The sequence below is a fragment of the Dermacentor silvarum genome, chromosome 3 (genome assembly GCF_013339745.2).
Source record: "Dermacentor silvarum isolate Dsil-2018 chromosome 3, BIME_Dsil_1.4, whole genome shotgun sequence".
NCBI lineage: Eukaryota > Metazoa > Arthropoda > Arachnida > Ixodida > Ixodidae > Dermacentor > Dermacentor silvarum.
This window is the reverse complement of record NC_051156.1, coordinates 40,339,917-40,366,013: the sequence shown is the minus strand read 5'-3', so window position 1 is coordinate 40,366,013 and position 26,097 is coordinate 40,339,917. Positions and strand designations below refer to the sequence as shown.

Here is a 26,097-nt window from a genome sequence, read left to right as displayed (position 1 = left end):
TGAGGCAGAATGGGCGACAGACCAGAGGTGAATAGGGAATATTCGAGGCCTCATTATCGCTATTTCGTGAAACGCAAATGTCTTGGGTAAACTCTGATGACCAAAGATCCCTCAGATATCACCTATAACGTTTGCAGATATGCCTTGATTTCCAACAAGGTTTGAAAGTTCGATTACTGCACGGAAGAGGGCACGCACAATTTTCCAATAGTACATTAGTGATAAAAAAGTAAAACGTGTAATTTGGGAATCAGTGACAGCTTCCTTGCGCCATGTACAAATACATGTACAAATACAAGTCGATAAATGTACAGTTTTGCTCGAAGGGGTGAGCAATTACAGCGATAGCAAGCTCGCGAGGCCTGTGGTGCTCCCCAGAGTAAGCAGCACAAGCAGTAGTATTAAAGGTATACCCGACGTGACGGCCAGTTCTTGTGTGGCGAGAGTGCGTCGGCGGCACAGCGACAAACGCGTATCTTAAATGTTCATTTCATAACGTCGTCCTTATATACGTCAACACAATTCGTGCATGCGCAGACGCATTAATGACAACGGGAGACTAAAGATTCGGTTATGAATCTACCCTTTGAAGAATCGGTCTTCTTTCTCGTACAAACAGAAGGCCCACTAACAAAACCTAAGCATTGACATTTTTTATCTGCAATCCTAGTAAAAAGCATGTTCGCTGATTGCACCTCTTGCCAAAAACTTTTCCCGAAACAATATCTGACAATGCAAGTGTTCACGTGCTGCACCAGGTGGGTGCTTTGATTTTTTCAGATGATTATGACGTGCTCCCGGAATAAGTTTAAATGGTATAACGTTTCCAACAGACCAAAACAGAAAACTTGGACTTGATGGTCGATTACATTTAAGGAGAAAAATAGGCATGGATGAGAGGGCAGATGCACGAACTTGCACAAATTTTCCGATAATTTTATTCTCACCAGGCTTCTCAATATAACCACAGTATCACACTTGCGCAATAAGGCCGTACACTTCAATAAAAATGCAACAAGCACAACATGTTCTATTGGAATCTTTATACAGCGAATAAACGATGTTCAGGTGCACCTTCTCATGTGGCTCAAGGGAGCCCCGAAGCAGGAGCACTACAAAGCAATGCTCCTTTAAACGCAACTAGTACTCATCATCATCAGCAGCAGTCCATTTTTATGTAATGCAATTATGGGGTTTTACGTGCCAGAACCACAATCTCATTAAGAGACACGCCGTAGTGGGGTGCTCCGGAATATTTTGGACCACGTGGGGATCTTTAACGTGCGCCTAAATCTAAATGCAAGGTTGATCTTTGTTTGTTTTTTGCATTTCGCCCCCATCGAAAAGCGGCCGCCGTGGCCGGGATTGTGCACTGCAGGACGATGGCCTTCCCCTGCGTTCTCCAATTCAGTGATTCAGCTCAGTGATTTATACAGCATCCCCCCCTTCAACCCCCCCCCCCCCCTCCGGAGCATCGCGACTACCCCCCCCCCCCCAAAAAAAAAAGTTATTCCAGACAAATCCTCCCACCCCTCTTACAGACAGGCACTTGTCCCGGAAAAAAACAATACGCTGATCTCATGCACTTTCGTAATCTCTTTATTCTTCTTTCTGGGGTTTTACGCGCAAAAACCAGCTTTGATTATGAGGCACGCCGTAGTGGAGCACTCCGGATTAATTTTGACCACCTGTGGTTCTTTAACGTGTGGCACCCGCCGGGGTGGCTCAGTCAGCTAAGGCGTTGCGCTGCTGAGCATGAGGTCACGGGATCGAATCCCGACCGCGGCGGCCGCATTTCGATGGAGGCGAAATGCAAAAACGCCCGTGTACTTGCGTTGTAGTGCACGTTAAAGAACCCCAGGTGGTCAAAATTAATCCGGAGCCCTCCACTACGGCGTGCCTCATAATCACAACTGGTTTTGGCACGTAAAACCCCAGAAAGAAGAAGAAGAAGAACGTGTGGCTGCCATATTCACGAAAGGATAATTAAGAAAGAAAAAGAACTGAGGCTACAGTTTACCGAATACAGTTGCACCGTCTCACCTCGCACATGTCTACAATAACCGACATGGTTTCTTGGCCCAAAACATGTTGGCTTGGTCCATAAACTGCAAATATTCCTCCTTTTCTTCGTCTGTTGAGTTAGTTCCTAATATTGGGAATACTTGGAGTATCGACAGAAATATTGATCAGCGCGTCGACATGGCCGGCGTCGTGCGACATCTATCTGATGTTAAGATCCTGTTCATGGTAATCATTTTAAGAAAACCCCAGAAAGAAGAAGTATGGTCACAAGCAGGATAAATGGCTTGAAATTCAAACGCAGCTGAACGACGAAGCAATTGGCGTGTACGCCCAGAGCGAAACGCATCTACGAGATTTGGAGCAGCCGCCTGTTATTGATAATGTTTTATGGGAAGGGTGCAACGGAATGACTAAGTCAAGCAAAGGCGGAGTCGTAGGGATGCTACTTAGGCTAGGTCTGAAGCGGCAAACGGCAAAAGAGACATGTAGGGAGCATTTATGGACTAGCGTCACGTGGCAAGCCAAAAAGACATGGCAGGAGTAGCTTACCTACGAACATGCAGTGATAGGGGTGAGAAAAATGATTGATTGCATTAGAAGCGATAATAATGAGTGAGGAATCGAGCCAGGTGATATTAGTGGGAGTTATGAACACGCGCATGGATGATTTACTGATATATTGATTACAACCGTTACTTAGTGCTGGATCTGTGTGATAAACATAACCTTATAGTAGTTAACTGGGCGAATAAGTGTCATGCCAGGTAACGTTTCAATTCGGAAACACGCAGTTGTGTATCAACTATGCCTTAGTCTGAGAAATGGTCTACGAACAACTAGACGAAATGACAGTAGACGAAAATGAAAAAAATAGCTCGGGTAGCGATCATAGACGTTTCAAATTAAAAGTTTGGGACAGATACTAACGGAAAACACGAACCAATAGCCTCAGAATTGTTTAAAATGAATGAAGAGCAAATAACAGAGATCGCAAAAAACACAGAAGAAAATTGGGGATTTTCCTAAAGCAGTCTGGGAATATAAGGAAATGGTAGACGTTATGCCGCAGGAAATAAGGCAGACACGGCAAAGCAATTGGATTGGCAAGAGGAAACCACATAAGTGGTGGAACAAGGAAAGAGAACAAGCTATGGAAGAGCGCAAAGAGGCATCTAGGGCTCATCGAGAAGCCAAAAAGTTGAAATTACACGAAGAGGAGGCACTCATTAGATGCAACAAAAGCTTAAAAAAGAAAAGGGTGGCGATGGAGCTCGTTCAAGAGAAAATCAAATGCGCAAGTAAAGAGACAAAGGTGCCCCCAAAAGATTCTGGAACCATGTAACAGCACTCGGAGCTCCAACTAAAAGTTCCCGAACGGCTGTAAGGGATGAAGACAGTAGCATCTACAAAGGGGACGATGCGCTGCGGTACATCACAGACGTTATTAGGGATACCTTCGGCAAGAAAGAAATTGTAGTTCAGACGGAAACAGATCCAGCAGCAACAGAAAGCCAGAGAGATCAAAATTTAGCATAGCAAGCTTTCATTGAAAAAAAAGCGGAAGAAAATGTCCATAATAACACGGCAGCAGGACCCGATGAAATCTCAATACACCTAATCAAAAGCAAGGTACTGCTGACTAATGAGACAGAGCAAACGATTAGCACCGAAAAAATTCCCGTTGGATGGCGCGAAAGCAAGAAGAACCTCATCTACAAAGGCAAAGGAGATAAGGATAAGGCGAGCTCGTACAGGCCAGTTACAGTAACGTCGGTGATATGTAGAATGACAGTGCTAAGTCATAAAATTGGAACTGTCGATGTGGGTGGAGAAAAATTGTGTATTGGGTGAACTACAGAATGGGTACAGACCAGATAGATGCTTAGAGGATATTATGTTTGTACTAACTCAGTGCACAGAGATTTCAGTAGCTCTGAAAATACCTTTATGGATAGCATTTCTAGATATTAAATGAGCCTATGACAACGTAGACATGGAATTGTTATGGGATATTCTTAAGCATGAAGGTATAAATTACGATTTCGTAGAGCAAGGATATCTTCTGTCTCCATTGTTGTCCACGCTTTATGTCAATGGCATAGAAATACTACTGGAAAACAGTGAATTAGCGTTTGATTCATCATACATGCGTGGAGCAGAAGGTCCCCGGACTGATGTATGCGGACGACATATGTTACTAGTGGACTATGAAAGAGATTTTCAGACACTCGCGAATATCTGCGGCAACACCGCGAGAAATCTAGTTCTTACGTTAAGCACAGGAAAAAACCAGAATTATTTTAATGACTGAAGATACGAGTAATTATGCGGTGTCAATTCAACAACAAACCAAGCACCCACCAAGATAAACTGAACATAAATGGGAAGCGGAATGCAGCAATAATGAAGCACAAAGCACTGCGGGGCAACACTAAATATGAGGCGTTGTTTGGAATCTGGAGAGGAGTAATGGGGCCAGTGCTAACGTTCTCAAAGGCAATTATATACTTAAAATCAGATATCTTGTCGGGTTTTGCAAGTTAACCAAAGATCGGCAGGCCGGTTTGATTTGGGAGTTCACAATAAAACCACAATTGAGGCAGTGCAGCGTGACATGAGTTGGGCCTTTTATGTCAGAGAAGCAAAAAGCAAAATTAGTTTTGAAGAAAGACTCGGGAACATGGATGAAAATGAATGGGCGGCTAAAGTGAAGAAGTATGTCTATCTGAAAAGCGTGGATACAGAATGGAGGAAGAGGTCAAGAAAGCTGGCAACAAAGTACAGCATAATTCACACTGTAAATAGACAACCAGGAGTCATCAGAAAGAAAGTGAGAGAAAGTGAATTGGATGCCAATAATGGAAACAAAAGGACCGTGCAGATTTATAAGAATGATAAGATATAAATTAAAAGGGAAAATCTGCACGACAACAAAAAGGGCGGTGCCGTGCCATTTGAGGCTCAAGACGATTCCCTAAGGACAAAAACATACCGGGGCAAATATTCGTAACTAAATGAGGCCATGCGTATGCTCAAACAAAATTCCGGAGATTTCTCAGCCCGTCCAAACGGAATGCGAAGGGATTCACCCAGTGAGAACCGTAGGTGGTACACACCTACCAGAAGTGCTAGGGTTTAAAGTGGACGGAAGCATCAACCGGTGAGCAGTCGAGATCAGCATGAGACGTTTATATTATTTGCGGAAAACAAGCAGACAAGAGATTGATACGACCTGATTTGATCTCTTACAGCCACAGGTAGCGGTACAAGGTAGATTTCGCAGAAAACAGAAAACAGAAACAGGAGATGTACAAAAAAATTCTAGATAAAATGTGTGTATTGCATATCTGAATAAATCAAGCAGGCTAGGGGACTATTTTTCACTGCCCACTTTCAAAGGATATGTCAGGTAATCATCATGATCATGGAGTGTGATCTATTCGGCGAGACAGCAGCCGCAGGCGGCAGCCACGGTTAGGAAAGTCCGGGATGGCTCAGAAAACTTGACCTTGAAAATTCACGGCGAAATATGTACAACAAATTTACCTCACTACAAGAGGCCGCAGAAGAACTTCTCCCTAATAAAAGAAATTGACGTATTGCTCAAATGTGCATTACCGTTAGAGCCGATATAAAACTCTTACATCCGCTCTTTGGCCGAGGCTTTCTGTCATAGAATCTGAGCTCACATGCACATTCTAGACTGTTCAGGAAAGTGTTGCTGTTTCTTATCACACGTTGGTGGTCTCACTTGCGTTCAATAATGCAACGTTTATTTATTTATTTTATTTGGTCATACTGTTAACCCTTGAGGGTCGTTACAGGGAGGGTCAGCAATAAAAGTAATCCAGGTTAAATTCCGTTAACATTTCAGTCACCTGTCATTTCGTCGACATTTGCGCAGATAAAGTGAGCTGACATGCTATGAATTCGTTCTGGTTTGTTTTTTAAAGACCTTTTGATGGGGGCTCCACACCGCACTAGCGTATTCTAGGTTCGGACGGATGTACAGTCGTGAGCAAAAGTATACGGACCGGGGGTTGCCCGACAAAGCCAATTTTCTCCTCTGCCTATGAACGTAACTTGAAATTGAGCACTGCAGTCTAAACTTGGCGTTGCGAACTTTTTAGTGTACTCATTGATTCCAGCCTTATGTTTGTTCATTACGAAGAAATTCCAATTTTCCGGCGACCCTGTGGTCCGTATACTTTTGCTCACGACTGTACGTCTTGTACGGAATCAACTTGACTTCTTTCGTGGCTTGGTGCAATTTCCTTCGCAGGAAGCACAGCTTTTGATATTCCAGCACCATTTCAGCAGGTGGGAATGGATCTCCTCGGTCCGTTCCATAAGCCGTCGGCAGGAAAGAAATGGATAGTCGTCGCAACGGACTACGTAAGGCGGTACGCAGAAACCAAAGCTGTGCCCCGCGGAACCGCTACAGAAGTCGCGATGTTTTTGTCCATAAAATCGTACTACGTCACGGGGCCCATTCCATCTTAATAACCGGTCGGGGAACTGCGTTTACTGCTGACTTAATGCAGGAGATCATCACGCTTACCCACAACAATCATCGGAAAACCGCGGCCTATCGCCCACAAACTAATGCACTAACCGAGCGCCTCAACAGAACTATGGCCGATAAGATCTCGATGTACGTTGACGTAGAGCAAAATTCTTGGCACCAAATTCTACCACACGTGACATTCGTATACAATACGGATGTGCAGGAAACCACCCTATTCGCACCATTTGAACTGGTTCATGGGCGCTGCGTAACAACACCTTTAGAAGCCATGATCCCGGTAGACAACGGAACAACAAGCAGTGATAACGCTGACGACATCATCCAGAAAGCCGAAGAAGCTCGACAGCTTGCTCGCAACCGCATCCGCAACCAACAGAGTGCCGACTCCCGCCGTTGCAACAATGGCCGACGGAACATTCGGTACGAACCCGGCGACTACGTTTGGGTGTGAACACCCGTCCGTCATCAGGGGCTGTCGAAAAAATTACTGCGCAGATACATTGGCCCGTAGAAGATCATCAGGCGAATCAACGACGTGAACTACGAGGTCGTCCCTCAGAGTACTAATATGAGCTCAAGCTGACGGCGGGCATGAGCCGAGATTTTCCACGTAGTACGGATGAAGCCGCACTACGCCCGCGAGTAAGTGCCCTTCTGACAAACTCTCTCCCACTCTCTCTGTCGTCCTTTACCCTCTCCGACCGGCGACCGCAGCAGTCGCTTTTCACGTGGGGACTAATGCCGCGAAGTGAGCAGCCCACTACTGGCACCGATCATCAGAAGTCAGCTGCCCACTACAGGCTCAAGATCGCCAGAGAGAAGACGACGAAGGGCGCAGGTGTGCGCGCGTTCTCTTGGGTGTCGGCCATCATTAAAGAAGGCTGTTGTCTTTCCGCGAGCTCGAATTAATTATCTTGGTGACAATAAGTTGATTGACAAATATTTTCAACATGGGGACGTCAGTTAAATTTATCTGTTATGGTCATAGCCAAATATATTAAGCTACATACTTTTACGATTACGTTATCAGCAATGTTATATTTTGTTATGTGTGTGTAAGCTTTTGAAAACTAATTTCCAAGCCCGATTTTTGACACCATGAGTTTAAGTCTTAGAGGCACTGGTTGATTTTAAGTTGATCTTCCCTGCATGATACCTGACAATAAATTACGGAATCATCAGCAAAAAGCTTCATTTTTATAGGTTGTTGGAGAAATGCTGAGGTATCATCAATGTATAGCAGAAAAACGTAGTGGCCCTAATACGGACCCTTGCGGCCCACCCGAATGCACCTCACGATTTCCCGACATAGTACCTGCCACTCTGACTGCTTCTTGGCGATCAAATAGGCTCTGATCCAATCGAGAACATCCGCACCAAGACCGACATAGCGAAGCTTGAAAAGCAGTTTACAGAGAAATTTTGCCAAAAGCCTTCAAAAAATTTATGCATATAACATCAACTTGCACGCAGGCCTCTACAGCAACACAGAAGTCATGGATGGTTTCGATCAATTGCGTTATAGTGAAAGAGCACTGCGGAATCCATGTTGAAAAGAACATGAGTCATTTTGTTCCGAAAATTATCGAATATTTTTGCCGCTATAAGTTCAAATATTTTACAAGACACTGACATGAGAGAGACAGGAAAAGCAGTTTATAGAGAAACTTTGTCAAACGCCTTCGAAAAATCTATGCATATAACATCAACTTGCACGCAGGCCTCTACAGCCCACACAGAAGTCATGGATGGTTTCGATCAACTGCGTTATAGTGAAAGACCACTGGGGAATCCATATTGAAAGGAACATGAGTCATTTTGTTCCGAAAATTATCGAATATTTGTGCCGCTATATGTTCAAATATTTTACAACACACCGACATGAGAGAGACAGGCCTATAATTGTTCAACGTTGCTCGATTGCCGCCTTTAAAAATTAGAACAACAATTGCTCTACGACAATATTAAGGTAGCGAGTGACATTTTAAAGACTTCTCAAACACAATTACTAACTAGGCAATACGAGAACCACTCCGCAAATCGTCGCAAAAATTCGTTCGGTATGCCATCAGGTCCATATGATCTTTTCGTGTCCAAGAGGAGCAGCTGATCAAATGTGCCTTCTCGGTTAATATTAATATTGTTACACACGAGGTGTTTAATGTAGAACCACATGAATCTGGTTGATGAGAGCTTTTAGAGAGCGGTCCCGAGGCATCTTGGCCGACGTCGTTCTCTTCCACCTTTCTTCCACCTGGGTATCTGCGCGGCATTCATGGTTGCAAGAGCTCGTGACATTTCCCCGCTGGCAGGCAAAGCCCGCCGGGCGAGTCACCTCGGGGATTCTAACGCCTCAGATGCGCGACGTGTGTCACTTCAGCCTTGGCCGAGCGTCGTCCACTGCTCGTGACACGCGCAATGCGATCGTTCACTTCGTTGAGGCGCTCCATAATAACGTAGGGGCCGATGGAGTGGGCGAGAAATTTCTGGCACAAGCCACGCTTCTGCAATGGCCTCCAGAGCCACACAAGGTCACCAGGATCCAAGTAAACGTGGCGGTGACGCCCGTCATGGCGCATCTTGAACCAGTCCTGCGGTGCCAGGGTGCGTAGCCTACCGAGGCGTCGCGCTTCTGCTCGACAGAGGATTTCATCAATGGATTCGTTGTCATGTGCGAAGTAGGGAAATATGATGTCGAGGGTGTAGCGCGGCGGACGAGCATAAAGAAGGAAAAATGGTGAGTAACCAATAGTATCGTGTCGCGCGGTATTGAAGGCATACGTAATGAAAGGCAAGATGCTGTCCCAATTCTTGTGTGCTGAATCGACATACATGAACAGCATGTAGGGGGGTGGGGGTCAAGCTTTTGTTTGTGCGCTCGACCAGACCATTAGTTTGTGGATGGTAGGGCGTAGAATGGCGGAAGCTACACGAACACAGACGAAGGGTTTCTTCACTACGTCCGCGGACAATTGTCGCCCACGATCACTGATTACTATTCGAGGAGGTCCATGTCTGAGTATAACGTGAGCCAGCAAAAATAAACTTCTGTAGCTGTGGCCGATGGCACCGCGGCAGTCTCACAATAGCGGGTAAGGTGAACGCGACGATAAACCAACGATTGCCCTTGGGGGATCGCGGGAAAGAGCCCAGAAGATCTATACCAACTTGCTCAAAGGAGACGCTAGAAGGGGGAACTGGTTGAAGCAGGCAGTGTGTCGCTTGTGGAGAACGCTTGAAGCGCTGGCATTGACGAGCAGCTGGCGACGATATCCTTCTGGATCTTAGGCCAATAAAAGCGTTCTTGAATCCGGTAGAGCGTACATGTAGAATCAAGTTGACCGGAAGTTCGGTCATCGTGCATGCCGATGACCCAACTTCCGTGAAGGTTCTTGGGGACAACTAAAAGGTAGCGTGCACCGGTGGTCGAGTAGCTCTTACACAGTGCGCCACCATCACGTAGACGAAAGCGACTGCCTGCAGGTGACTCCTGTGCTGCCTCGAAGAGCGGTTGTGAGCTCTTGTCCTTGTGCTGCTCGGATACGACGTTACGCATATCCGGAGATTCCGGGGACACAAAAACGATGTATTGATCAAAGTTGTCCGCATCGCATTCAGTTGTTGTAAATGGCATCCGAGAGAGACAATCAGCGTCAGCATGTCGCCGGCCACTCTTGTAGCAAATAACGAAATCGTACTCCTGTAGACGGAGGGCCCAGCGCGCGAGTCGTCCTGCGGGATCCCGCAGATTGACAAGCCAGCATAGCGAATGATATGTTACCACAGTGAAGGGGTGCCCGTAGAGATACGAACGAAACCGTTGCACTGCGAAGATGACCGCCAGACAGACTTGTTCGGTCACTGTGTAGTTGCGCTCAGAACGGCTCAAGGACCCGCTAGCATACGCGATCACGTGCTCGCTGTCGAAAATACGCTGAACTAGCACAGCAATAATGCCTACGCCACTGGCATCGGTGTGAATCTCAGTTGGTGATGAAGGATCGAAGTGGCGAAGAATTGGTTGGGACGTCAACAGGAAATTCAGCTAACGAAACGATGAGTCGCAATCGGCAGTCCCCTCAAAAGGAACGCCTTTTTGGAGAAGGCGTGTAAGGGGATGAGCCATGTCAGCAAACCTGGAAATGAATCGGCCAAAGTAGGAGCACAAGCCCAAGAAACTTCTTAACTGCTTGACAGAGTTAGGTACCTTGAATGCTCCTACGGCCGCAGTCTTTTGTGGATCTGGTCGGATGCCTTCTTTAGCAACCAGATGTCCTAGCACAAGAGTTTGTCGTTCCAAAAAACGGCATTTTTTTAGCACAAGACCTGCTTTTTCCAACCAGTTCAATCCCAAGTCCAAACGTTTGCTGTGCTCACTAAACGTTCGCTCGAAGATCACAACGTCGTCACATGCACATGCAAACTTCCCATTTCAAGTCACGTAATATCGTGTCCATGAACTTTTCGAATGTTGCGGACGCGTTACACAACCCGAAAGGCATCACGTTAAACTCAGATAGTCCGTCGGGCGTTACAAATGCTGTCTTTTCTCTGCCAGCCTTGTGCATAGGAATTTGCCAGTAACCTGACCGTAAATCAATAGATGCCGCAATGAGGCAGTCGATGGTGTCGTCAATTCCTGAGAGTGGATAACATCTTTCTTACTAACGGCGTTTAGGTGATGATAATCAATGCAGAACCGCCACGTACCGTCTTTCTTCAATATCAAGGGGGCTGCCCAAGGACTACATGATTCTCGAATGGCGCATTTGCATAGAATTTCTTTGACTTGATCGCTGATTATCTTGCATTCTGACAGGGACACATGATAGGGTTTTTGTCGGATTGGCTGGGCGGCTCCTGTGTTGATGCGGTGACGAGTTCTGGATGCAGGAATCGATGGCGGGCCGTCGTGCTGCGCAAAGTCGAATACCGAGATGTGTTTCGTAAGCAGGGCCATCAAGCACTCGACACTCATGATCACTGAGTCATTTATCAATCATGGAAAGTATCTTCGAGTTCCCGGGGCTCGATACACCGGTTCTTGCTCCTCCATCGGGTAGCTCTAAGTACTGCCACCGATATGGGCGAGTCTTCCTGAAACGTGGCAAGTTTTAGGCCTTGAGGCAGACTTCCGCTTCAGTGGAACTGTTTAGCGCCCACAGCCCCTCGCATCCATTGGTCACATAGACTACGCAGTCGGGAACTAACAAGTTTCACAGCCGCACAACAGGTTCCACAGCAGCATCGAACGAGATACGAGTCGGAGATGAACAGGCGACGGAAACACGCATCGCGGATAAGGCGGGCACAACTGTATCATCAGACACGCAAAACACACTCTCCGGGCAAGCTGCACCTTCAAAGAGCACAGGCGAAACACTGGTGCCAACACTTAGTTCTCCCGTCCGGCAGACAATATTGGCACCACAAAATTGCTAAAAGTCAATTCCCAGAATCACTTCACGTGAGGAGCGAGGAAGAACAGTAAACTCTGCATTAAAAACTATCCCACCCAAAGACACATCCACATTACACACACCAACCGGGTATTATGATTCACCACTTACTCCACGGAAACTTGTGCGCTGGTCCCAACGAAATATAACCTTGCGTCCCAGAAGCCCTTTAAACCCCACCCTCATGACCGAGACAGTTGCTCCCGTGTAGACTAAAGCCATTGTAAAGACCCTACCAATCAGTACGTGAACCTTATTCTTAAGCATGAAAACAAGGGAAGAACAAGAAGGCGCCGACCAGTGCGGACGTGGACAGATCGGCTCCCGCTCATTTAAATGTTTTCAGTCGGATTTTTGTGGTTCCCGTGGCCAAGCTGTGCATCATTCGACGCAGTATCTTCTGGGGATCACGTCGATACCGAACCTTTTTCGGTGAGTGGTCGTTTTGCCAAATTATTGGAACTTTTTGTGTGGACCACGCCGGCGAGGCGCGGGTAGGCATAGGCCTACCTCGACGAAGAGGGGCAACATGCCCGAAGTAGAGATGGTGGAGGGAGAGGAAATCGCTCGCGAAGAATCGAATAGCCCTGGTTGGACGACAGCGCTGGGCAGGAACAGAAAGCTCGTGGTGAAACGCCAGTTTCGGCGGGCAACGCATCGCACGTGGGCTCGAAGGGAGGCCGCCGCACAGCAGCCCCGCAAGGCGCGATGAAGCGCCTCGTAGCCGCATCGAGGCTCCCCCGGCTACCGAGGGACCACATACGAATTATCGTCAGGCCGAGGGACGGACTTGACATCAGAAAAACAAGCCAAATTTCGCTCGCACAAGCTCTAGCCATGGCGGCTGCTCTAGCCCCGGCAGAGAGCGAGGGTGACATCGTTTGCCCTAACTTTGCCCAGAACATTCTCGTCGTTTCCACTCCGGCGAAGAAGAATGCAAACGCCTACGCAGGGATCCAACAGATTCGACTAAGCGAAGGATCATACAAGGTGGCGGCATATATGACGGCCCCCGATAACACCTGTAAAGGAGTCATACGAGGCGTGGACACCGACATCAGTGAGGTCTAGCTCCAAACGATGATTGTCAACTAGCGAAATCCAAAGGCCCTAGAAGCCAAGAGGATCAAGAACACCATTACGGTAGTAGTGCTTTTCGACGGCATGAATGTGCCAAACTACGTCATGTGCGGCGTCAGCTAGCTACGCTGCACACTCTACATGCGCCAAACCGACGTGTGTTACGCGTGTGGAGGCCTAGGCCACAGGGCCGATGTTTGCCCCAACCGCAACAAGAGGGTGTGCAGAGGCTGTGGACTCGCCTCCCCACCGAAGATCACCAGTGCTCACCGAAATGTGCCCTTTGCGGAGGACCACATCCCATGGCGTACAGAACGTGTAAAAAACGCTTTCAAGTCCCTTACGTCGTGCGACGGAGAAGACGGCGCCGAAAGCGCGCCAAAAAGACTCAGCAACAGCTGGCCCAGGAGGGCCGGCCACGTGATTCCAGCGTGGCAAGTGCTCCCAGGTGGGGCGCTCCGTCACGCCAGCTGGCCGCCGGCTCAGCTCTCGCTCCAGAGGGCGCTCTCACTCCCGGGTGTGGATCCAGGAAGAGCCTACCTGGGCGGATCGTGCCAAGCCGAAGCCAGCGGCGCCGCCACGAAAGGTAACGCAGGTAGCATTGCCTGAGCATAGGGAAGACCCCAGGGTAGCTACGTTGATCCAACAGAATGCTCGCCTGAAGGCCGAGCTTCAACAAATGAGGGCTGACTTTGAGTCGTTCCGCAAATCTTACTCCACGCAGGGCGAGAGACAGCAGATGTCCCCACCAGGGGAGGCACAGGCGCGCTCGGGTAAACGTAGGGCCTCGCCCCCGCAAGGGGAGTGGGACTCTGTGGAGACAGAGTCCAACAGCAAGGCACTGGAAAGCATGCAGCAATAGATTAAACAACTTGCTGATAGCATGACTACCCTACTTAAAAGAGTGTCGTCTCTTGAAAGTACGCAGGCAGCGCTAGCTACGGCACGCTCGCCTCCGAAAGGCCCGAGCATTGCACAGTCACCTTCAACCGCTGTAGCTGTGAACCCCATAAGGGAGTGGCTAATTGAGAACAGTAATCATCGCGGGCAACACTAATCAGCCGGTCGTGTGGCAGTGGAACTGGGCTAGTTTCAAAAGGCGCAGGGCTCCGCTGCAGCAGTTTGTTGCTTCTCAGACGGTCAACCCGCACGTAATTATATTACAGGAAACTCTCGGTGATGGGCTAACCTTCCCGGGCTATCGAGTAGTCTCGGTGCGCGAGGAGGGGAAGCGTGGTATGGCAACCTTGGTCGCAAGAAAATGCTCCTTTCAGGAACACATATTACAACTGGGCAAAACCAGGGCAGAGGTGATTATGGTCGAAATCGTCCCCAACAGCTGGCTCAAAAACAGCGATTTCATCCTGAATGTCTACAGCTCGCCGTCGGACAACCGGCAGGCGTTCGCTTCTATCATGGCAAAAGCGGTGGCTCTAGCCAAGGGAGCCCCCATCGTGGTAGCGGGAGACTAATGCTCCGCACGACGCTTGGGGCTACCATAGGCAATCCCCCAAGGGTAACAATCTCCTAACGGGGGTATCGGACTGTTCGCTGGAACTTATTACGGATCCGCAATACCCGACGAGAACTGGCACGTCGGTGGCCCGAGACACAACTCCGGACTTGGCGTTCGATCAAGAACGTCCCAGGGCCAGGGCAGCAAAATTTACAAGAGAACCTAGGTAGCGACCACTTCATATTGGCTATTACCCTTGCAGTCAATGCAGCTCCCCTCAGAGAAATTAAAGTGACGGACTGGGATGCCTTTCGGAAATTGTGAAAGGAGGACCAGGATGAATATGACAGCTTAGACAGCCTCTTTGCAAGGCTCAAGTAGGATGCTAATCCTGCGACTAAGGTTGTCAAAACGGACCTGAGCGTTGATCGGATGGATGCACGTCTCGCGCACCTTTTAGAGGCCAAGAATTCCATCCTAGCCCGAGGGAGGACGCAAAGATTAACTCGCAGGCTTCGAAAGAAAATTGCGCAGCTGAATCGCGAGATTGAAGCCCACTCTATTGAACTGTCGAAACAGCAGTGGAACGAAGTATGTTCTTCGGTTGACGGACAGATGAGAGTGGGAGGCAATGGAACCTCCTCAAACAATTACTTGATGAGTCGCAGTCCAAGGGTAATCAAAGATTGGCTATTGACAGAATCGCTCATAGCCAAAAGGCGAAGGGGGTGTCCAAAAGGCCCTCCTGCAGGGGTTAGCGGATCTTCCGCTGGGCCCTTCCGGTGAAACGGACTATCCTCGTTACCGGGGTGGACTGGTTGAGGAGCTGGACGCACCTTTCACTGAACCCGAAATTCTGGAGGTCCTCCATGAGCTCAACGGGCGCTCTGCACCGGGCCCGGATGGGATCTCAAATAAGCTCTTACGTAACTTGGACGGTAAATCCATCGAGAAGCTCACTGAGGAAGTCAATAAAATCTGGGAAACGGGGCTGGTCCCCGAGTCCTGGAAGACGGCCTCGGTTGTGCTCATCCCAAAGCCAGGTAAACCTCTAGCGCCTGAGAACATGCGTCCCATCTCGCTTACGTCCTGCGTGGGCAAGGGGGCTGAACATGCGATTCACAATCGGGTATCCCGGTTCATAGAGTGCAAAGAGTGCAAAGAGCTATTTCCACACAATATGGTGGGATTTAGACCTGCACTATCCACACAGGATGTCATGCTCCTTATCAAGAGACAAATTATTGACAACTACACCAGGGATACTAGAGGCATACTAGCTCTAGACATGGCCAAAGCTTTTCACAATATCTCGCACAAGTTTGTGCTTGAGGCGGTCTCGGATATGGGGCTGGGACAACGTTTCCACGCGTACGATAGCTCCTTTCTCAGGGATCGCAGGGCTACCATCAAGATCGGTCAAGTCAAATTCGAGGAATTTACCTTGCGAGCGAGAGGCACCCCGCAGGAGGCAGTCATATTTCCTCTACTCTTCAATACTACCGTCAAGGGCCTCTCGGAGCGACTCGCCATGGTGCGCGGGACACCATGCTCTCTACGCGGACGATATCACCGTGTGGTGCATGGGAGGGTCCGACGCCGGGGTAGAGCAGGCGCTTCAACAGGCACTAGACATCATGGAGAACTTTCTAGTCGGTTTGGGCCTGAGCCTGTCACCGGCTAAGTCCGAATTATTACTGTACAAACCCACCCGACAAGGGGTGAGGAACTTCACTCCTTTAGAGCAGATTCCCATAGCTCTATACACACGGGATGGACTGATGATCGCCAGGGTAGACTCCATCAGGATCCTCGGACTCCTACTGGAGTCCAAGGGGGGCAACTTACAGACTATAGCCCGCATCACCTCCAAGACGGAGAACATGCTTAGGCTCATACTCAGGGTCTCGAACCACAGGGGAGCGCTGAGCGGGAGCAATCTCCTACGCCTCTACCATGGGTTTCTCATAGCCACATTAATTACGTCGCTTCGGCGCTGCACTGGTCCAAAAGGGAAGAGGCAAAAATCGATGCACTAAGGCGCAAAAGTATAAAGCGAGTTCTAGGCTTGGCTATCACCACCAGCACCGAGACGCTCATACAATTAGGAATGCATAACTCCCTCTCGGAGGTGATGGAGGTCCAGCAGATGGCTCAGGTCGTGCGTCTATCGTCATCGCGGGCTGGTAGGCGCATCGTGGAGTCCATAGGCTGTGGTCTTACGGAGACTAACGAGCGTAAAGTGACTACCGTCCTCAATCAGAGGTACGTTTACGGTAGCTCAACTTCAAAGAAATGTCCACCCGCAATAGAATGTAGGGCGCCGCATAGCTCGGGCCCGTTCTTTATTAAAATCGGTTGCAGATAGTCGGGATCTCGCAGCCTTTGTCGATGCAGCCCAGTACAAGCGTTCCGATTGCTTCGCAGTGGTTTCTGTCGACCATACTGGCAAACTCCTTTGTCCTGCGTCGGTTCGAAATGTTTCGGCAACGGTGGCTGAGCAAATGGCCATCGCTATAGCAATGAAGGATTCGTCGTGTCCGAATATATTCACGGACTCGCGGTCCGCAGCTGGTGCTTTCGCTTCGGGCTCGATCTCGCGGGAAGCAGCGGCCATCCTTCGCCCGCTGCTGCTGCCGCGCTTCCTCACACCAGCGAATTGACAGGGAGTATCCGCGGTCATCGACTCTAATGTGTTCATGTTTGTTGTGTGCACTGCCACCATGCTTGTTAGTTTAGTTAGCAAGGGCATGTTTACAAGTTGATACCACCAATAAAAGTACTATCCTTACTTCGTATGGCTCGCTGCAAATTTGCTATCGAAATGGGTGCTTCGCCTTTCGGGCGAAACTGCGGCTTTTTATCGAATTGGAGAAAGGCATTTTAAGTGAAAATGGAATGGTTTAGAAATACTTTGCCGCAAGAATTGCTTCAATGCGTTCAGCAGAAGCGCAGTTACTGCAAATCAAACACGCCGTCCTCTGTCCTCTCGTTCCTTCGTCAATGCCGTGTACTGCAAGGCTTTGGCGGAGTGCGACAGGGCCACAACGCTCCGCCGCCGAAATCTCACCGTGGCGCGCAGTTCAACTTTCATTTTGAATGTTACCAGACGCCACGAGCTACATTTTGGTGCCTACGACGCGCTAAACGTACGCCAAGCGGGGTGGTCCTCAGCGAGCCGCAGTGCGCTTAGCCAGTAGACTAGTGGCGGCACCCCGCGGCGGCCGCAGTGTAGCCGACCGCAGCGACCAATAGCAGCCGCGGTTTGGGAATGTGCTTTGTTACGAAATAAAGCACACAGAAAAGAGTGAGGATCATGGCTTCTGTGGAAACATTAGCGTTTGAGAGAAAGGTGACTTCGCGCTCCGCTTGCGAGCTCCTTTCACCGCGTACGACAGAAAAACTTGGCTGAGATGTCATCCTATACTATATAGTGAACATAGTGAACGGTTGACCAAGCCCTAGGGGTGGTTCAGGGCCCCTTTAAGAGGACGTCTTCCTCCCGTGTCTTTCCCATCACGGAGTATGAACAGTGCAAGGTTAATGAGACGGTCGCTTTTTAAAGCGCCAGTCTGAGCCCTCCCTTTGTCGTTAAGGCGTGGTCATAATATAGGATGCATCTGAAGCAGCAGGATCTTGGTGTAGGCGAGTTTGTATCACAAGAAAACCCACGCAAAAGAGACGAGGACGAAACATTGACAGGTACAACGGATGGGCGCTGGTAAATTCCTGTACATGCCTTCTTTTCATCTTCGTCTCTTTTGCGCTGTTGTTTTCTTCGTATAGGATGACAGCCTGTCACTTTGTCAGCCCACTTTCGGTGGCAGCGGTTTATAGTTGTGTCAGCGCCACTGTCAATGCGACGACGGCCATGTCGGCAGATTGTCACTGTAGAGACATTGCTCTAACATCGGAATGGAACAATTACCCTCTCCGCGCAATCATGGCTGATGTAGAGCTTATTATCGCTGGTTTCCGCACCTGCTGCTCGATCTCTGTCAGTTTCATGCAAGCTTGAAAATATAGATTATTACCCGTCAGTATACATCAATCAGATCACTAGTTTGCGTCATTGGTCTAAGCTTCATTCGTCTATTGAGTTGCAAATATACAAATGGCAGTTAGGAAATTCACTCATGTTATTTTCATATTTCAAATTTAAAAGGCTGTGAGCGCAGTGGACATCGCGCTTTCACAGATAAGTTCTTAGAAGAGGCGTAAATATTTTGCAGGCAATAGCATGGCTATCAGAAGGCAAATTGCCAAAAAATTTAATTTCTTTTCTGTATGTTTCGCTGTCAGCTGTTTATACAGGGTGTTTCACTTGGAACAAACTTTAAAACATTGACATGTGTACGACGTGTAGTTCTTTGAGTGCAGCCTGTTTTTGTGGGCACAAGTTCGCCCAATATCTTCATTCAGTTTTGCTGCTGTTTTCTGCACCGTCACTACTACGTAGCAATATGCAGCTGCTACGTAGCTGGACAGGATCAAGGTAATGTTTGCGGTTGCTTGCAGATAATCAAATTATTTCTTGCGTTCCGCCAAATTAAATAACTAGCTGAAATTATTAATACACTTCTCTATTATAATAAGATGAAAAGTGTCAATAAGTAAACTGAAAAGCAATATGAAAAACTCCCACTACAGCTTTCTGTTGCTCAGTAAATGTTTTTCCGGGTGTGAAAAAAGCCCGTGAATACATGCAAAATTACTACTCGACAGGCAGCTCAGGGGCGCTATGCAGGATGCGCCGAGTTTCTCGTTCGCACGAGTTTTACCCGAGTTTGCTCGATGGCAGTCACTGAACGGAGATAGCAAGGAACGTGCAATAACAGCAGGCAAAAATAAATGTCGAGATAAAGCCGCGTATGACAACATGAGCGCACCCTGCGCGGCACAGTGCTTCCACGCTTCAAGCACAGAAGACTGCGCAACGAGACGCGTCAGCGCCGCGTATTGTTATCAACGTATTATGGCAATTTAGCAATACCGTCACTGCCCCGCTGTTTATCTGCACACTTGCCGTGAGCCGCTTGCCACACCTTTCTCGGGCGCGTCAAGGGCGTGCTTCCTTTTTCGGGCATTGTCGTTCTATCCTCCGTCGAATGCGAACAGGGCACATGCGGTGCATTCTTGCACCTACACTTTCCTTCAATCGAATACTTTGAAATACAACAAGTAAAATAACGAACATTTTATTTCTTAAAGTATCGGTTTTTCGTTTCGAATGCTATAAATTTGTGATGACAAACTGACATGGGGTGAATTATTAAATTTTCCACTTTTTTGCCGCGAGTGGCGACAGTGAGGCGAAAGCTTACAAGCGGATACACTCTAGAGGGTCGCACGCACGAGGGAGCTCATACGGTGAGCAGTCGCCAGGGGCGCTGCAGTGCTATGTTCGAAACTGTAAATAGACAACCAGGGGTCATCAGAAAGAAAGTGAGAGAAATAGAGACCGTGAATTGGATGCAAAGAATGGAAACAAAAAGGACAATGGAGATTTACAAGAATGAGAAGAAAGAAATTAGAAGGGAAAATTTGTACGATAACACAAAGGGCAGTGTCTTGCTATTTGAGGCTCGAGCCGGTTGCCTAAGGACGAAAACATATCGGAACAAATATTCGGAACTAGATGAGAAATGTGTATGCTGCAGTAAAGATCCAGAGACCACTCAGCACATCCTAATGGAATGCGACGGGATCCACCCAGCGAGAACCGTAGGTAACGTGCAACTCCCAGAAGCGCTTGGGTTTAAAGTGGAAGGAAACAAACAGATCAGCCGTAGAGATCAGCAAGAGACGATTAGAGTACTGGTGGAAAAAAGCAAGGAAAAGATGGATACGACCTGATCTCTTAAAATCATGGGCAGCGGTACAAGGCAAATTTTTGAAAAATAAAAATAATGAGAGGTATACAAAAATGCTAGATAAAGAACATGTATAATATACCTGATTAAATCAAGCAGGCTAGGTGACTATTTGTCGCCGCCCCGTTTCAAAGGGGATGCCAATAAATCATCATCATCATCATCATCATCATCGATAAAGTCAGTCATGACAATGATCTGTTCATTCCCTGTCTATTAGGAGAATGGCAACGCAGCGCTGCGGCATAGCTGTTCACCAAAAGTGCTTCAGTGAGGCGGCTATTAAGGCCGCCGCTTTACCAACTGAAACGGCACTATTTAACCATAGAGACGGGAGCAATGGCTGTCGCTGCAAATTGGCTGTGCGGTATTCTAGGGTCCGTAGTGACGCAGCACAGTGAAAATGCACCAGTTTATCTGCGTGCGCGAAGCCTCCGCGATGCATTGCGAACAAGAGCGTGCTGCCCAGCGACACAATTCGTCGCTTGTCACCGCTTGCCCACTGAAGGTGCCTCCGAGCATATGTACGCAGAATTTGAGTGTGTTGTTCACTCCAATGTGCTTGCCGATTGCCTCTGCTGTTGAGCTAACAGCGATCGCTTATGGATATCATAACCACAGCGCATCAATCGCATTTTGGCGGGTGAGGGCTCTTGTGTGCAGTTAGGAAATAAGTGTGCCGTGCTTGTGATGAAGAAATTCCATCGCACTGGGTGTGTTTGCGCTGACCGCTGACCGTGTTTACGACACTGCATCATTGACAGAGCAGCCATCTCACATGACAGCTGCGATACGTTGTCGTTGGAAAACACTAAACACTGCTCAGGATCGTCATCCACCAAGGCGCATCGACGCCTTGCAAGCAGCTACAGTGACGTGCCAATAATTATTTGCTGTGCGCTACGTCGCCACAGTGAAGGCAATGAACCGTGTTGTGGGGCCATCACAGCCCAAGAAGATATATGCATAAGCCAGCGAAAGTCGATGCTTTTTTTTTTGATAATGTTGCTGAGTACATCACCGATGGCAGTGCGTGTTTTATTTCGCTGGTCAAGATTGGTAATGCCTCTCAGTTCCGCACCACGTCGCTGTTGACGAAAAATAGGTTGGGCGGGGCCCAACCGTGGTAGGCGCGCACAAGAGTTGCATGCCTCGTTCGGGGCGTGACCTATGGTTTTCATTAACAGGCGAACTCATGTCAAACTGGTACATCGCGAAACCCCCACGAGTTGAACTCGGGAGCATGGCGGCGGCCGCAGCAGCCTGTGTCATCGCATCCAGCGGCGGTAAGCGTCAATATGACCGTCTGGACCCGTTCACCTACATTACCGACGTAGAGTTTCAGCGTCGTTTTTGCCTTTCCAAAACGTCAGTGCGCCGTCAGTGTCCCGAGTTAGGCGAAGGCCCTTGTCTGCGGAGACAGCGTGGCGGCAAATTATGCTTTCCGAGCACAGAGTGGTGTGACTAGGCTGCGGAGGCAAAGCTCGTGCGATCGCTTCGGCTCTCTCCTGTTTCAAGCGCTGCTCGTCCACCGCGCCCCAGCCCCAGGCCAGGTCCGGCGTCGTCATCGGAGTACTGGGGCACCTGCGAGCACCTGGGGTCCAACTCGGACCAGCAACCTACGCAGGCGAAGTGGTCACATTATATTGGAAGGCTCAGAATGGACGCCCGGCTGTCTTCCGGTGCAACAGATGCCGAAATCAGTTTTCGCAGTGGCACGGTACCGTTGCACTGCACGAGCAGAGAGGCGAAGGAAGTTATTTCGCCAAACGGACCACCTCGGCCGTCCGAATGACCACCTCTCCAGGCGGCAAATGATCTGGCTCACGTACTGCGTGAGCAAAAGCGTAGACATGTGGCTGTTGAAGGAGATGACCGGCGACTTGTTTCCTCTATAGGAGCACGCCATCGCTGACTGGAGGAACTACCCCCGTAAGGTCCCGAGGGACGAGCTGCTGGCGCGACCTCCTCTTGGTTCCCCGGGTAGACAGCGCAAATTTACGAGTGCCTTCTTCGCGGCGAGCAAGAGTACAATCGAGGCCGCCTAATGACTGCCGACAACTTTCCACCAAGCCGCCAAAATTACGGCGGTGTTAAAGATGGTGACCCATGGGTCTTCGGCATGTTGTGCGCGACCAAAGGGGTGCTGCGACTTTCAAGGTCGACCGACGAAAGGCGGCGACGCTAGGCGCCATTATTGCAGCCAATGTTCAACCGGGGACCATTATTGATAGTGACGAATTGGCCGCATACAAATGTATCTCAAATTTAGTGGATGGTAACGGGTCCATGCCTCAATCTGCATTGGTAGACAGTCATCCAAAGCGTGAACTTTGTGGACCCCATCACGGGCGTTCACACGCAAAAAATAGAAAGTTATTGTCAAAAAGTGAAGCGTCACCTGGTCAGCGATGGGTACAGGGTAACTGCACCTATGCTGGAGTCCCACCTGGGATGGATGCGGTGGCAGTGAACTGCCACGTGCGCTGCAAAGACCCTTGCCGGCGGTTGTTAGAAGCCATCGCTCGACGCTTGCCAGTATGAAGGTGCATGGCAAAGTAAAAGAAAATAAAGCGTAGTTTTCTGACCCTTGTATGAGTGCTTTCCGGCGTACCTGTGTGCTTACACGGTAAGCGCGCGGCAAACCACTTATGCGCTAGCCGACGCTCACTTCGTTTCGAAGCTGGAGCAGCTGGGGTGCCTCCTACACGCAGCCTTTCTTTAGCGCGAGCAATGAGCGATCTGTTAAAAGCCCAGTGTGAAAACCAGGCGCACACCAATCTGTGCTCCGAAATGGGAGCGCAAGCACGTAGCGAGCCGCACCAATCCAATCCAGAGCAAAGAGAAGGAGCAACGAGCGATCTGTTGGAAGCCCAGTGAGAAAACCACGCGCACACCAATCACTGCTCGGAAATGCACGAGCAAGCACGTAGCGAGCCGCGCCAATCGAATCCAGAGAAGAAAAGAGGAGGGCGAGCGTCCCCTCGTGATATAACGCGAAACGTATTAAACTACACATTAGTCTAATACACATTCAGTGTACATCTCGTAAACTTTAAATACTTACAAACCATGTTAATGTGACTAATATTATTGTACAAAACGCATTTATTTTATAACTTGCTTGTGCCTGCAATGCACTCGGTGGAACGACAAACAAGTGAAAGAAGGCACGACCATGCACCGACCGTATGATCACGTGAGCCCCAGTTTGTCTACCGCCCATAAGGCAACGCCCAATGGATGACAGCCACCCAGAGTGAATCTATATAAACCAATGAAACTGGAGGCGTGCCGATGGAGAAACTTTGTCTTGTTACCATTAGCTCTTTCATCTTGGGGCGTCGCCAGAGCTCGTGAAGATCCTGAGTTTCGCCAAACTCGGCGCATGCTGCATAGCACCCCAGGGCACTTTGCATGTATCTACGGGAATCTTTCCCGCTCGGAAAAACATTTTTATGCAGCACGCATTGAGCAACAGAAAAGTTTATCGGGAGTTTCTCGTGTTCCTCTACAATGTTCTCATCGAAACTTTTTTCTCCTCGAAAGTTTAATAATAAGCCTAATTAGTTGAGTAGGCAGAAGGCAACAAATCTGAGTATCCAAACCGAGGACATGCCGCAGCTACGTCACACGAAGGCGCCCCGCTGCGATGTGTATGATGCCCAGGAAAATAATACAGCAAGTCGTAGCAGATGTTTGCCAGGCGAAACGGGCCATATCAGCATCTGTCGCGACTTAAATCCCCATCAGGGCGATTTTCCGGCCTGTAAAATTGCGGCACTGCCTTTTCTTTCGGGGGTTTTACGTGCTAAAACCAGTTCTGATTATGAGGCACGCCGTAGTGGAGGGCTGCGGATTAATTTTGACCCCCTGGGGTTCTAACGTGCACTACAAGGCAATCACACAGGCGTTCTTGCATTTCGCCTCCATCGAAATGCAGCCGGGATTCGATCGCGCGACCTCAGCACCGCAACGCCTTAGCTGAGTGAGCCACCACTGCCTCTTCTATGCGCACACTGCGTGTTCGGTTTCAATACTGCTTATAATGAGCGTTATTTGATTAATAATGTCTTGTGTTAGGTGCAGTTTCGACAATTTAAAGAAAGGGAGTACAATTAAATGTCGACCAACTGCACTCCAGGGTCGAAATGATACTTGGGAGGAAGCTTTATCTCGGGTCCAACCCTGACGCAGAAAAGTTTTTCTAATGTAAAACGCAGAAACGCTTTTATGATAACCCCAGGAAATTTATTGCATTTGAGAGAGCAATTTATACTCTAGCGACTGTTAGCGGAATTTCGATTTAGAGCTTGAATTTCGTTATGATTTTTCAAAATTCGGAAGCTCGGGAAAAATATAAGCACGAAGTTTACAAATTAATAGCGATTCTGTTATTGGCATCCATTAGATCATTCAAAGCGGACAAATTCGGTATGTCAATTCACATCCTATATGAATTTGGGACGTTGTGTACAAGGGCCCTGAAAAAGCTCTATTTCCCTATGACAAAATTTGAGCTTCATGGGTAATATATCAGTTTTGTCCGCTTTAGATGTACTATAAGATGGAATGCCCAACATTTTGATATCATTGTTAAGTGCTGCGTTACATAGTTGTCAACATTAAAGTTTTGTTTTCTGAAAATTTGCTATTTTTCATAATTTTTAATGAAAGAACTTGCATAACTCAAAAATTACAAACCACCCGTTATTTTCAGTTATTATTTCAATTGCAACAAACCTCGTCAAATATTGTGCTGTGATTGCCGAGAAAATCGAATTCTCATTTTACATGCATTTAGATAGGAGCACCCGAGCTAAAGTTTTCTCGTAATCACAATTTTTCGTATACTCATTATTATCGGCAAATCCGCCTCAGCAAAAATTTATCTGCAAGAACACCACCTTCGCTACACATATAGCCTTTATCAAGAAATGTGTACGATCTAATAAAGTTTTGTACACAAGAATATTCAAAAGACAAATTTGCGGTGCGGATGAAGAAACGAAACAAACCAACAAAAAAAGAACTGAATCAATATATTGGATACAGTAAGCAGATAAAAAACTTAAAAGTGCGAAAAACTGACAAAAAGCGTTAATAAATGAAACACTTGCACGAAAGGTAAGAAGAAATTAAATAACACTTCGAGGTTAACTTATGAATTTAATATTGTAGGAAAATTGTGCAACATGTTTAGGCAAGCCGATTCAATATAAATTGCTAAATAAATCAAGGTAAATTGCAGGTACTCGGTGCACGAAATTCTGCCTCGAACTTCTGATTCGCTAAGGCCTTGTACGACAGGCAGGTTTGGATGCATCTGCCTTTTCTTTATAAAAATGTAATATAGCCAAGGCTGTTTCTTTTTTTTAGGAATACTTGAAGCTGGTGAGTAGAAGTCACTGTTGTGACGAGTGGCTTTATTTTATAAGGAATATAGTATAATGAAGCAGCTATAAAGAGGACGTCTGATTATTGATGCCTTATGAACGACGAATCAAATAGCTTTTGCAAATGTTAGCAAAATGGAGTTGACTTGCAAGTTTTTGCTATAAATTACGTGGGATATTGCTTCCTCGGTACTTAAACAAAGCTGCAGGTTTATCATGTTGTTTCCGGGTTTATGAATAGAAGCGAGTGGAAGCGGTCAGCCGCATAAGCTTAGATTTC

At 48.0% G+C, this 26,097-nt stretch overlaps 1 protein-coding gene across 1 annotated transcript in view; it reads right to left on the bottom strand.

Annotated features, from left to right (window-relative positions):
* The window catches only part of LOC119443797 (uncharacterized), a 454,815-nt gene that overhangs the window by 229,543 nt on the left and 199,175 nt on the right, over positions 1-26,097 (bottom strand). The gene's annotated exons all lie outside the window — the stretch shown is intronic.